Source organism: Aquarana catesbeiana, linkage group LG01 (genome assembly GCF_042186555.1).
Source record: "Aquarana catesbeiana isolate 2022-GZ linkage group LG01, ASM4218655v1, whole genome shotgun sequence".
NCBI classification, from domain to species: Eukaryota; Metazoa; Chordata; class Amphibia; order Anura; family Ranidae; genus Aquarana; species Aquarana catesbeiana.
Window position 1 is genome coordinate 685060745 of NC_133324.1, and position 13874 is coordinate 685074618.

Below are 13874 nucleotides of genomic sequence, written 5' to 3' on the forward strand. Positions count from 1 at the left end.
TGTACTCCTTGCAACATGAATGCCTTTTTACATTACCTCATTTACTGTAAGCTGGTTAGCAACTGCACCTGCAGAGTGCGACAACTGCAGTCTTGTAGCCTTTTTAGTCCCTAAATTCCTGCGTGTCCTAAAAGTAATCTTTTTTAGGGATTTCACAACCCCCTAAAATGTAATCAATGTTCCATCAGAGGGGGTGAGCAATCTGATAAGTGTGCCTTTCCATATTAGTTATTCCAGAAGAATTAAATTATTGAATGTTATACTGATGCTGGGGAATAATGTTTTTAATTGTCTAATTTTCTTGCAATGTTAGCTTCCAAATTAATTGATTTTGGTTTTCTTGTTTGATTCCCCAGTTTCCTTCAACGCCACAGGAATGGCAGACTGTGGCATCCTATTTTGCCAGCCGTTGGGACTTTCCCAATTGTGGAGGGGCTATAGATGGGAAACATGTCCACATTGTGCCACCACCCCATTCGGGGTCATACTATTTTAATTATAAGGGGTTCCACAGTATTGTTTTAATGGCGGTGGTGTCGGCACACTATGATTTTTTATATGTGGACGTGGGGAAGAATGGCCGGATGTCGGATGGAGGAGTATTTGCCCAGACGGAGTTCTGCCAGCGTCTCCAGAGTGGTGGCCTGGGATTGCCACCTGATGCGGATAACGTGGAAGGACTCCCCTTTGTCTTCATTGCCGATGAAGCCTTCGCTCTCAGCAAGCACCTCATGAGGCCATTCCCCCAAAGAACCCTCACCCCGGAGAGGAGGGTTTTTAATTTCCGGCTGGCCAGAGCTAGAAGAGTGGTTGAGAATGCGTTTGGAATTCTGGCCAGCCGGTTCCGCCTGTTTCAAACAGCCATTAATTTGGCGGAATACAAACTTAATTTTATCATTTTATCGTGCTGCATTCTGCACAACTTTTTAAACAAACATTCTCAGAATTATATAGGCACAGTTGGGCCTGAGGCCGGACAAATAGATGCCAACCTTACGGGCCTGGATACTGTCCGTACTGGCTTGGCCCCCCAAAGTGCCCGTCAAGTTAGACAGCAATATGTTAATTATTTTATGGGTAGGGGGGCCATTGCAATGGGCCAGGATATATAATTTTTTACAATAAAAAAAATATTGATGAAATCTTGCATTATATTTATTGCTTGCCTTTCTTTTGGGCTGTCTCCTAGGTTATGGTCGAGCAGTTGTAGTGCCAACTGTATTTTAATTTTAAATGTCTAAATAAGCTCCATTGCCACTGTAAACAACTTTTTTACAATTATAACCAAACTGATACTGAGCCTTGAAATAACAAACCACACATTTATTTAATTCCTATAAGGAGATGTTTTTATTAATGGTTGTTATGCATTCAGTTCTGCATTTAGTATAAAATGTTCATAGACAAAAATATAATGATATCTTAATAATGTAGAAAAATATAATTATATTTAAATATTTCTACCTAATCCACAAAAAAATATTTTTGGCTTTTTGATTTTCGCAAACAGGCTTTTTTTTTTTTTGTTTTTTTTTTGTTTTGTTTTTTTGAAAATCAAGTTTTGTTAGTTTTTTTTGGTTTTTTAAAATCAATTTTTTTTATTTTTTTTGTTTTTTTGAAAATCAAGTTTTGTTAGTTTTTTGGTTTTTTTAAAATCAAGTTTTATTTTTTTTGGTTTTTTAAAATCAAGTTTTTTTTTTTTTGTTTTTTTTTTGAAAATCAAGTTTTGTTAGTTTTTTTTTGGTTTTTTAAAATCAATTTTTTTTTATTTTTTTTGTTTTTTTGAAAATCAAGTTTTGTTATTTTTTTAGTTTTTTTAAAATCAAGTTTTATTTTTTTTGGTTTTTGAAAATCAAGTTTTTTTTTTTTTTTTTTTTTTTTGAAAATCAAGTTTTGTTAGTTTTTTTGGTTTTTTAAAATCAATTTTTTTTTATTTTTTTGTTTTTTTGAAAATCAAGTTTTGTTATTTTTTTAGTTTTTTTAAAATCAAGTTTTTTTTTTTTTTTTTTGGTTTTTGAAAATCAAGTTTTTTTTTTTTTTTTGGGTTTTTGAGAAAATCAAGTTTTATTTTTTTGTGGATTTTTTAGGTATTTACGAGAAACAGCCCTCCTTTTTTAAATTAGGTTAAACAGCCATTTCTGTTCAGCCAAAAAAAGAAAGAGAAGGCCCAGAATGGGGTCAGCAAAACAGGAAATGAAGGACATGATTGATGTTTTGGGGTTTCAAAAAGGGCATTTAGATTCGACCCAAAACATCAATCATGTCCTTCATTTCCTGCTGCATACGATCCAGCCGATTACGCATTTCATCGATGTCCTTATTCCAGGCCATTATTTGACCAATTAGCCGTTGGGCACTTTCTGAGGTGAAATAGTCACTTCTTGTTGTACCTAAAGTGGAATGAAACCAAAAAATGTCTTTAGAAATATGCACACATACATAGTTTACCTTACCATAATAAAGCTGTTGTCTCAGACACTGACCTGGTGGGGTGCCCATGTAGCATAATTCCTCCACATCCTCGGGGGTGGTGCTGTTGCTTGAATCAAGCACAACCAGATCCCCTAAAATAGAGTAGACAAATTACATTAAACAAAAGGCAGCCATGCATAGATTACCGTAAGCTGGTGTGTCAGACACTCACCTGGTGGGGTGCCCATGTCGCCCACCTCTCCTTCCTCCACATCCTCAGTGGGACTTGGGCTGATTTCCCAATCATGTTTGGCTTGGGGTGGACTGTCTTCTTGTTGGCTGAGTGATTTTTCCCCTATGTGAAACAAAAAATTATTAATCTACTTAGCACACAGATATTTTAGTACATAGTAATTTTCCAACATTTGTAGTGAAGTGGTTTGTGTAGAGTTCCTATTTTACCTCAATATTTAAAATTATAAAGACATATCGGATAGATAGATATCTAGATATCAATATCTCAAAATATAGTTAATAATCTTTTGATCTCTCTCTCTCTATATCTGGAACAAAATCTATAAATATCTAACTAAATGTAAAGAAAAAAAAAAAAGATAACTTAAAATATTCCAAAAGAATGTTTTACATTTCTATATCTATCTATCTATCTACCTATCTCTATATTTCTCTCTCTCTATATATTTCTCTCTCTCTCTCTCTCTCTCTCTATATCTATATATATATCTCTATATCTATATATCTATATATCTATATATCTATATCTATATATATATATCTATATATCTATATCTATATATATATCTTTATATATATAGATAGATCTATCTATAGATATGTAACGAGGTTTATTAAAAGATCGTTTAAAACGATGAACAAAAAATCGTATAGGAAGGAAAAGCACATGGAGCAGTATACAAGGTAATAAACACAAGAGAAAAACACGACAAGTACTTACTTTTTTTAAGAACTTTCCGGATACGTCGGTATTGATCCGGCTCCCTGAGTTTCAGGTCAGACCATCTTTTTCTCAGTTGATCTCTGGAGCGCTGGACCCCAAAAGATGCCTGCAAAGTGTCCACGACCTTCGCCATTATTTTGGCCTTGCGCAAATTTGGCCGTGCGTACGGCCCATACTTCCCATCATAGTCGTCTTTGTGAAGAATGGCCACCATCTCCACCATCTCTTTAAAACTCATATTAGAGGCCTTAAATCTAGGCCTCATAGATTTTGTTGACGTTCCAGCCTCCGGGCTGTCTCCACTACCTGAGGTCGTCAACATATCAGGTGTCTCCGCCATTATTTACTCCACTACGCGCCGTAACAAAAAATGGGCGGAGAACATGAGTTAAAATCGAACGTCAGGGGCGGGCGACGCAGGCGGAGTTTCACACATGCGTAGTGTATAAAGAGGGGCCTTGCGCACGTGTCGTACGTACGTTCTGTGCGTCGAATTAGGGGGCGGAGAACATGAGTTAATTTCGAACGTCAGGGGCGGGCGACGCAGGCGGAGTTTCACACATGCGTAGTGTATAAAGAGGGGCCTTGCGCACGTGTCGTACGTACATTCTGTGCGTCGAATTAGGGGGCGGAGAACATGAGTTAATTTCGAACGTCAGGGGCGGGCGACGCAGGCGGAGTTTCACACATGCGTAGTGTGTAAAGAGGGCCCTTGCGCACGTGTCGTACGTACGTTCTGTGGTAGGTGATAGTGGACCAGGACGTTACAAAACGAAGGTAATTTTAGATATATATTTTTTGGGTTTTATGGTCATGACTTTGTAGCAAGCGGCCTATATGGCTTGATAGATTGATGAGGCCTACATAGGGAGAAGATGATGAGGGGTTAGCAGAAACCTATAATAAAAGTGTTTTTTGTCTTGTGACTTCATCTTTTCCAGATATAATGAATCCCCTATTTAAGGATCCAGAGTTCCTTACAGCTTTTATTTCGAAATATCGAGAGATGAGGAATTTGTGGGAGGTGAAACACCCTCAGTATTATGCAAAGCATGTGAGGAAGTCAACGCTGGAGAGACTTCTGTCCTTTGTCCAGGCGACCATCCCGGAAGCAACAATGGAGACATTGCTCAAGAAAATTGGGGTCTTGAGGAACATGTATAAGAGGGAGCATAAGAAGATCCAGGAATCAAGGAGATCAGGAGCATCAGCAGATGATGTTTATGTACCCAGGCTGTGGTACTACAATCAACTCCGTTTTCTGGATGACCAGAATGAAGCCAGGCCATCACTTTCAACCCTTCCCTCCACCCTTCCCTCCACCCTTCCCTCCACCCCAGCAGAGGCTGATGAGGAGCAAGCTGGGTCTTCCATCCTGGATGAACCAGATATGACCATCTGGAGTCAGGTAAATTATTTTAACAAATATTTACTGTACTAATATTAATGATGTTAACTGGATGTTATAATTGTCTAAAATAATTTTGCACTCAAAATTGTGTATACATATCAATTGACAGTAGTGGCTAAATATGTTTGGCACCTGCTTGAAATAATTAGGGTGTCTGATTAGACTCTTTTATTAAAGAGATGTATTCACATTGAATTTGCTATTCATGAGAAGCAAACTGTGTGTCATTGATGAACCCAAAAAAACATACTCAAACTATTGTCCTTTTTTTATACACAGGATGAGTCCATCCAGGAGGAATGTGGGGAAAGTGGCAGGCAGGAGGAGACCGGGCCCATGGACAGCCTGGAGGAGGCCGGATTCACCATCATCCTGGAGGAGGCTGGGCCCAGTGTCAGGCAGGAGGTGGCTGCTCCCAGTGAGGTGGCTGCTCCCAGTGAGGTGGCTGCTCCCAGTGAGGTGGCTGGGCCAAGTGAGGTGGCTGGGCCCAGTAGGAGCCTGACCGAATCCCAAGTGCCTCCCCTCCACCTTCCCAAAAAAAGGGCCAGGAAGGGGATGGTCACACAGGACGCATCCCTGCGCCTCATGCAAGAGGCCACCCGTTTTTTAAGGAGCCCCCCCGAAGCGGAAGAATCCTATGGCTGCTACTTAGCCAGCAGGCTTCTTCAGATGGATTGGGAGCAGCGCCTCATTTGTGAGCGCCTATTTGGGGAAACAATCCATAAGGGGCTGCAGGGCACGCTAACACAAAACACCCAACTACATGAGGCAGCCCCCCCTCCTCCTCCTCCTCCTCCTCCTCCTCCTGCCACAACTGAAACACCAGAGCCACAGCCTCAAAAGAAGGCTACAGGGAAGGCTGCAGGGCAGCGTGGAGGAAAGGCTGCAGGGAAGAGAAGAAAGTGATGACCTGGGTTCAGTCTGGTCTGACATAAGACGCAGGCTGTTGTAGGACCACAGTCTGGGGACATCTAGATCATCTGCTGGTGCTGATTGTGCTCCCTCTTATATGGACTCCGCAAGATCCCAATTTTCTTGTACACCGACTTTTTCCAGCGTTGACTTCCTCTTTATTTTATTTTGACCATGAATAAATGGATCTTTTTTGAGTTTAGCAAAAGACTTTATGTGTTTTCTTTTAAATCATTGATTTTACACACAATGTTAAATTAACAAGGGACAACAATCTCATTGAGTTTGGAAAAAACACACCAAAAATACATTACTAATGTTAATAATGTTCAAGTGGTAAGTCTTGAAAATAAAAAAATTTACATAACCAAAAACGGTGCTTTGGGTTAACTTTATCTAAAAACTAAAAAATAATCACTATAAAAAAAAAAAAGAATAATGGGTTCTTTGTGTTAACTTTACAAACCTAAAAAAAAAAAAAAAAAAAGGGGAAAAAGTATTATTAGTATGGAAACCTTGTTTTTAAAATGCATACTATATCATTCATGAGATCAAAGAGAAAAAGAATCCAGAAATCAGTTTGGGAGAACTCTGATTATGAACAGCAAAACACCTTCGTTCTTTAGAGCATTCGTAAAGAAGAAATAAAATGCGCTGCATTCAACGATCACAGATTTTGCAGCGTGATGAATGTGCTACCTACAATACGAACACTAGTTTTACTAGACCGAGTGCTTCCGTTTAGTTTTTGCTTATGAGCATGCGTCGTTTTTTTGTCCGTCGGACTAGCATACAGACGAGCGGACTTCGGGGTCCGTCGTAGTTACGACGTAAAGATTTGATGCATGTTTCAAATCTAAAGTCCGTCGGATTTGAGGCTAAAAAAGTACGTTGAAAGTCCGGAGAAGCCCACACACGATCGGATTACCAGCCAGCTTTAGTCCGTCAGCGTCCGTTGGACTTTTGTAGACGAAAAGTCCGACCGTGTGTACGCGGCATAAGGCTCTCCATAGCACTGGATGGAATCATTGGTAATGGCAGGTAGCAAGCATCCCTTTATTTATATTTTTCCTGTCTTTTATAATAATTAATTCCGTGAAAGCTGAGGGAAATCATTCAGCCAAACATCTTTCATATCTTACAGCTGCATAATAATTTTTCTTTTCCTTTGTAACAACTTTTAATAAACACAACATATGTCATATAAGGATCATCCTTCCACATTTGGCATTCCTAAAGCTTTACTTCTCCTAAAATGAATAATAAAAAATGTGCTTATCTCAGTACAAGGCATATAATCTCTAAGCAGGACCACACAACAGCTTGTGCAGATCAAATAACATTAGCAGCACGTGTACCTTGTTGTTGTGCATGGGGCATTATTATAAAAAGGCTGGACATTTTCATTTTAGATTCCTGATGGAGGCTTGCACAATTTGTAAATGCCTGCAAGGTTAAACACCTGGCATTTGGTCACCATTAGCAATGAGCACATTGTTTAAACAGTCATGGATTACAGAGGTGCTGTTTTCTTGACATCGTACTGCTGGTTTGGTTTGAGATCAAAGACAATGTTCCAATACTTCAAAAGCATTATAGGAAAATACCACCATGATAGAAATTTGAGAGCATTTCAAATTGTTATTTTAAAATCATTCATGAAGGAAAACAATCTAAGGAAATCATTTTCAGCGCAGCAGATTTTTTTTTCTGAAGTGTATAAAAATGTATTATGTCTTTTGAAAATGGACTAATGCATATTACATTATACAGTAAGTGTAGCAAGTTCAGAAGTCTTCAGCAACAGAATTTGTTTAGCATGCAGATCATATACAGGTATGTGACCATTCAGAAATTTATTATGCCTTTTTGTGGATATAACTGCTGCCAGCACTTCCTTAACCATGTTACATTTACAGTATGTATCTTATTTTTTATTTTTTTAATATCATATGTCAGATACTATTACAAAATATAAACATAATAGTATCACTTTAGTAGGCATAAGAGCCGATACGTTTACAATGTTATAATAAACATAGATCAAATGAAGATTTTTTTTTTTTTGTTATAATGTGTTCATCCAAAAACAAACATGACATAAAATGAAAAAAAAAAAAAATGAAAAAAAAAAAGGTGCATAAGACATATCAGTTGTGACCATACCATCAATGCCCTAATAAGAAATTTATATATATATATATATATATAAAAAAAAAAAACATTAATTCTCTATTGTATTGCAAACAGAAGACCAGATATCCCATTTTGCATAAAAGGTGTGCATGGAATCAGTAAGAGTGTGAAAAATTCCCTCTGACAACATAATAGCATTGATTTTGTCAGGTACAGATGGATTTTTCCAATTAAACACAATGGCCCACATTGTTGCTACACATAGTGTGTGGATTAATTTTCCTAAGGATAAAGGCACATTGGGAATAGAAGCAAATAATAAACACATGGGTGAAGTGAGAATAATAGAATTAGGCGATAACTGAGAGGCTAAGGTCGATACTCTTTGCCGTGTTGGTTGTAGCTTTTCACAACTCCAAAATATATAAAAAAAAAGATTATTTGTCATTGCGGCCTCTAAAACAGCAATAAGAGGTCTCAGAAAACATGCCATGTAATCAAGATGGTGTAAAATACCATCTAGTTAAAACTTTTATAGCTGTTTCTCTAATGGAGAGAGAACAAGTGAATTTACGTAGGTTACCTACCATAGTTGACCATCCCTCTAAAGAGAATTGGTCTTCCCACTCCTGTTCCCATTTTTTCATATATGGCATTTTTTCAACTGTGGGAGTGGATAATAATATATGTTATAAAATGAAGAAATAAAGCCTTTCCCTCTAGGGCAGGGGTGCCCAATCGCCCTCTGATGTAGCCTGCCACCTTCTGCTCTGGGATAACGGGTCGGCAAGCCCAGATCCCGGGTTCCCGACCCACCATTCCCGAGCATCAGTGTGAAGAACAGAGCCAGTGATAGAGGAGGCAGAGCCAATGCTTCCTGTATAGCGTTGGCTCCTGTCACAGGCGGAGTGATACCAAATGCGCTCCGCCTGTGACAGGAGCGATACAGGAAGCATTGGCTCTGCTCTCTACTGCAGTCACATGCTTCCTCCAGCGCCAGCTTCTGTCACACTGATGCTCTGGGATGGTCGGTTGGGAACCAGCCAGCAATACCCACCAACAGTACCCACCAACAGTACCTGCCAGCAGTACCCGCCAGCAGTACCCACCAACAGTACCCACCAACAGTACCCGCCAGCAATACCAGCCAGCAGTTATTGTGCTGGCTGGTACTGCTGGCACTCAAATTTCCTGCGAACGCCTCATAATATTCGCTGTTCAGCCGATGTTCGAGTCGAACTTACACTTGACTCGAACATCAAGCTCATCCCTAGTCGGTATTACTTAAAGCATATTTATGGTCAAAATGTAAAATCATATATTTATTTTCACATTGTATTTTAACTCTAGCCCTACTCCTAATGATCTGAATCATCTTAAAGTTTGTATACTTATTTTGTGAAGATCCCCACGCATTCAATTCTGTGACATTAATTAATTATGTCCTGTTAGTAGGCATCGCTGTGTCACAAATTTCACAGACAAACAAGATATTTGGGGGTACCCCTTAAAAGATGAATTAAAGATGGTGCAGCCATAAGACCATACAACAGAGCAAAATATTGCAGCACACACATGCAAAAAAGACATTTACCTACATCAAGACTTATTTAAAACACCTAGACATATTCAAAAAAATTATCAAAAAATATGGGGATTTAGTCACACCATATTGGTGCTTAAGCCCACTTACTGCGACAAAGTACCCCATGATTAGTGGGTCCTACACTATCCACAGACTGGGAGATCCTGCTTCTCTGATCCATGGGAGCAATACACTCCTCTATATGGGAGAACTTGAGGTCTCCACCCATGACACAAGTGGACACTAATGAGAGGCACTTAATGAGGGAGTGGGGTGCTCCTCACCCAAAAGGATTTGGTCAGAATTAATAGACCAATAGACAAACAAGATATTTGGGGGGCACACCCTAAATGATGCATTAAAGATGGTGCAGCCATAAGACCATACAACAGAACAACCAAATCCTCATATTTTTTGATAATGTTTTTTGAAAATGTCTAGGTGTTTTAAATAAGTCTTGCTAAAGGTAAATGTCTTTTTTGCATGTGTGCACTGTAATATTTTGTTCTGTTGTATGGTCTTATGGCTGCACCATCTTTAATGCATCCTTTATGTACGCCCCCAAATACCTTGTTTGTCTATTGTATGGATTCTGACCAAATCCTTTTGGGTGAGGAGCACCCCACTCACTCATTAAGTACCTCTCATTAGTGTCCACCTATGTCATGGGTGGAGACCTCAAGTTCTTTCATATAGAGGAGTGTATTGTTCCCACGGTTCAGAGAAGCAGGATCTCCCAGTCTGTGGATAGTGTAGGACCCACTAATCATGGGGAACTTTGTCGCAGTAAGTGGGCTTAAGCACCATATAGCAATATGGTGTGACCAAATCTCCATATTTTTTGATAATGTTTTTTGAAAATGTCTAGGTCTTTTAAATAAGCCTTGCAGGAGGTAAATGTCTTTTTTGCATGTGTGCGCTGTAATATTTTGTTCTGTTGTATGGTCTTATGGCTGCACCATCTTTAATGCATCATTTAGGGTGTGCCCCCCAAATATCTTGTTTGTCTATTGTATGGATTCTGACCAAATCCTTTTGGGTGAGGAGCACCCTACTCACTCATTAAGTACCTCTCATTAGTGTCCACCTATGTCATGGGTGGAGACCTCAAGTTCTTTCATATAGAGGAGTGTATTGCTCCCATGGTTCAGAGAAGCAGGATCTCCCAGTCTATGGATAGTGTAGGACCCACTAATCATGGGGTACTTTGTCGCAGTAAATGGGCTTAAGCACCATATAGCAATATGGTGTAACCAAATCCCCATATTTTTTTATAATGTTTTTTTGAAAATGTCTAGGTGTTTTAAATAAGCCTTGCTGGAGGTAAATGTCTTTTTTACAATTTCACAGAGCCTGCCTTCTGAGCTACAGAGGTGCTGAGAGTAGGAGTTTCAGGAGGCGGAGTCAATAAAGGTTTCACTGAAAAGCATGCAGGGAATGCAGGAAGTTGTGGAAAGGGATGGCCAGCAAACAGGAAGAACTCACAACCTAAAAGGAGATTTTTCAAGTAACGTTATATTGGATTGTCAAAAATAACTGTTGTTTGTACAGCTATTACTATGCAAATGGTATGAAATGAAAGTGTATGCAGTAACTATCGATTTCCTGCTGCAGAGAAAAATCAGATTTTCTGCTTTGCCAGATAGGTCTGTGCAGTGTCACAGAGCTATGTAAAACTCATAACTGGATGAAATGAAATACAAATCTTTTGGTGTGTAAACCAGTATTTTAACTGGTTGTTTAGCTGTTTGCCCAAAAATCAGCTTTAAGTGATCAATATAAATGTAATTAAATTGTAACCATCAATTTCCATTTTCAATGTTGCTAGCAATAAAGGGTGTGTTTAAAGCTCTGCATTTTTAACAATAAACATCAATATAAAAGATAAACTGTTACATGTATAAACATCGAATATGGGATAATTTTTTCTGGGTAAAAACCACTAAGTGTTTTAATAGTTCATGAAACTCAACTACAAAACTCACTTCTTTAGAAGTCTATTTATAAATATGCTGAAATTAAACTAAATAGAAGTAACAACCAATAATACAATTACAGTCAATGCACACATTAGGGGATAAAAAGGTTAACATTAAGCCAATAAGGTTCATTCTGATTTTTGTTTAATATTTTATTTGGCACGCTGTATAAATTTACATTATAAATGTATTTGTTACCACTCTCACAACCTCACACCAATTTATGGGAATATTACTTTCCCAAACATTTAAGATCTATGTATTTACACCTTTTGAGATACTATTGATTCTTGTGTTTTGGTGTTTATTTGTTGTTATTTTTTTACTAACCTTTCCCTATTCGTTTCTTTCCTGTTATTTCTTTACTTACAGTAAGTACACAATCCTTCTTAAAACCTATTGTGTCCGAGATATGTAATGGGATTTTACGCACAATGCAGGAGATTTTCCAAATTTGAGTACAGAACATAGATCTTTCATGTTAACTACTCCTTCCTCCAAATTTAACATATTAACACACAATGTACAAGGTTTTAACAACTAGCAGACCAGCCGCTGCAGTTATACTGCGGCAGGTTGGCTCAGCTGGGCAAATCGCCGTAGCTGTACGTCGCTCCTTTAAGATGTAACAGCAGGAGCGCGCGACGGGTGCGTTGAGACCACTGGGCACCTGTGATCGCTTGTGACAGAGCGAGAACCGGGATCTGTGTGTGTAAACACACAAATCCCGGTTCTCTCAGGAGAGAGGAGACAGATTGTGTGTTCATACTAAGTATGAACACCAATCTCTCTCCTGCCCTAGTCAGTCCCATCCCCCCTACAGTTAGAACACACCCAGGGAACACAGTTAACCCCTTGCTCGCCCCCTAGTGTTAATCTCTTCCCTGCCATTTATGTCCCATGTCATTTATACAATAATCAATGGCTATTTTTAGCTCTGTTCCCTGTATAAATGTCAGTGGTCTCAAAATAGTGTCAAAAGTGTCCGATCTGACTGCCACAATATCGCAGTCCCGATAAAAATCGCAGAACGCCAACATTACTAGTAAAAAAAATAAGAAGACATAAATCTATCCTCTATTTTGTAGACGCTATAACTTTTGCACAAACCAATCAATATACGCTTATTGCAATTTTTTTTACCAAAAATATGTAGAATACATATTGGCCTAAACTGAGGAAAAAAATTATTTTTTTATTTTTTTTTAATTTGGGATATTTATTATAGCAAAAACTACAAAATATTGTGTTTTTTTCAAAATTGTCGCTTTTTTTTGTTTATAGCACACAAAATAAAAACCAAATACCACCAAAAGAAAGCTCTATTTGTGGGGAAAAAAGGACATAAATTTTGTTTCGGTACAATGTCACACGACCGCACAATTGTCAATTAAAGCAGCACAGTACTGAATCGCAAAAAATGGCATGGTTAGGAAGGGGGCAAATCTTTCCGGGGCGGAAGTGGTTACTTCCCGACTAAATGCACAGCAGCCTTTCAGTACTACCATAAGTTTGATCTAGATTTGTTATTCCTTCAGGAAACTCACTTTTCCCAATCTTCAACTCCTAAATACCTACATGCCAAATACCCCACTGTCTCTCTCTCTAATGGACCAGAGAAGGAAAGAGGTGTGGCGATATGTATAGCTAAACATGTCCCTTTAATCCTATTGTAGTAATTAAGGATGAGGAAAGGAGATACGTTATGGTAGTTGGTAAAATTTTAATCTATGCTAAATACTTTGATGCCCCATATAGATGGTTATGTAATTTTGGGTGGAGATAGTAACATGCCTCTAGACCGAACCCTTGATAAATCTGATCCACTTCGACCTACTTTAAAACACACCCCAAAACAGAGCAATAATTTGGCTCAATTATTATACTCTTACGATCTTATAGACATTTGGCGAGATCTCAACCCCACAGTTCGAGATTTTACTTTTTATTCTCATGTACACAAAACGTACTCAAGAATAGATCATCTATTTACACTATCACCATTGCTTCCTTTTATTACTTCAGCTGCCATACTTGATGTATCATGGTGGTCACTCCCCAGTATGGCTCATGTTATCAGATATATAGTCCAAACCTGAACCCTCCTCTTGGAGCTTAAATACTTCCCTGCTTAATGATCCTTCTGTCCGTTTATTGGCGTTCATCAGCGTTTTTTGACGTTAGAGCGTTTTTACAGCTAAAAAAACAGCTGAAAAACTCATCTCAGAACCCACTAGTTTTGGGTATTTTTTAAATCCAAAATCTGCCCCAGCCAAAAACTGCTGATTACAGGCTATGTGTGCATGGACACATAGGATAACATGATGGGGAGTTTATTGACTGTAGAAAAAAACATCTGAAGCCAAAAACAGCTGCTGTAAAAACGTCCAAAAATGTCCAGGGTGCATGAGGCCTTCATGTGGATCTTAAGATAATGACTAAAGTGTTAGCGACAAGGTT

At 38.5% G+C, this 13874-nt stretch overlaps 1 long non-coding RNA gene across 2 annotated transcripts in view; it reads left to right on the forward strand.

The window, feature by feature from the left end:
- The window catches only part of LOC141116920 (uncharacterized), a 132535-nt gene extending 120930 nt beyond the window's left edge, over positions 1–11605 (forward strand). For both annotated transcript variants that reach the window (XR_012237076.1, XR_012237070.1), the window contains one exon: positions 10786–11605. This is a non-coding gene — a long non-coding RNA (uncharacterized lncRNA). The remainder of the gene's footprint in view (positions 1–10785) is intronic.
- The last annotated feature ends 2269 nt before the right edge of the window (positions 11606–13874 follow it).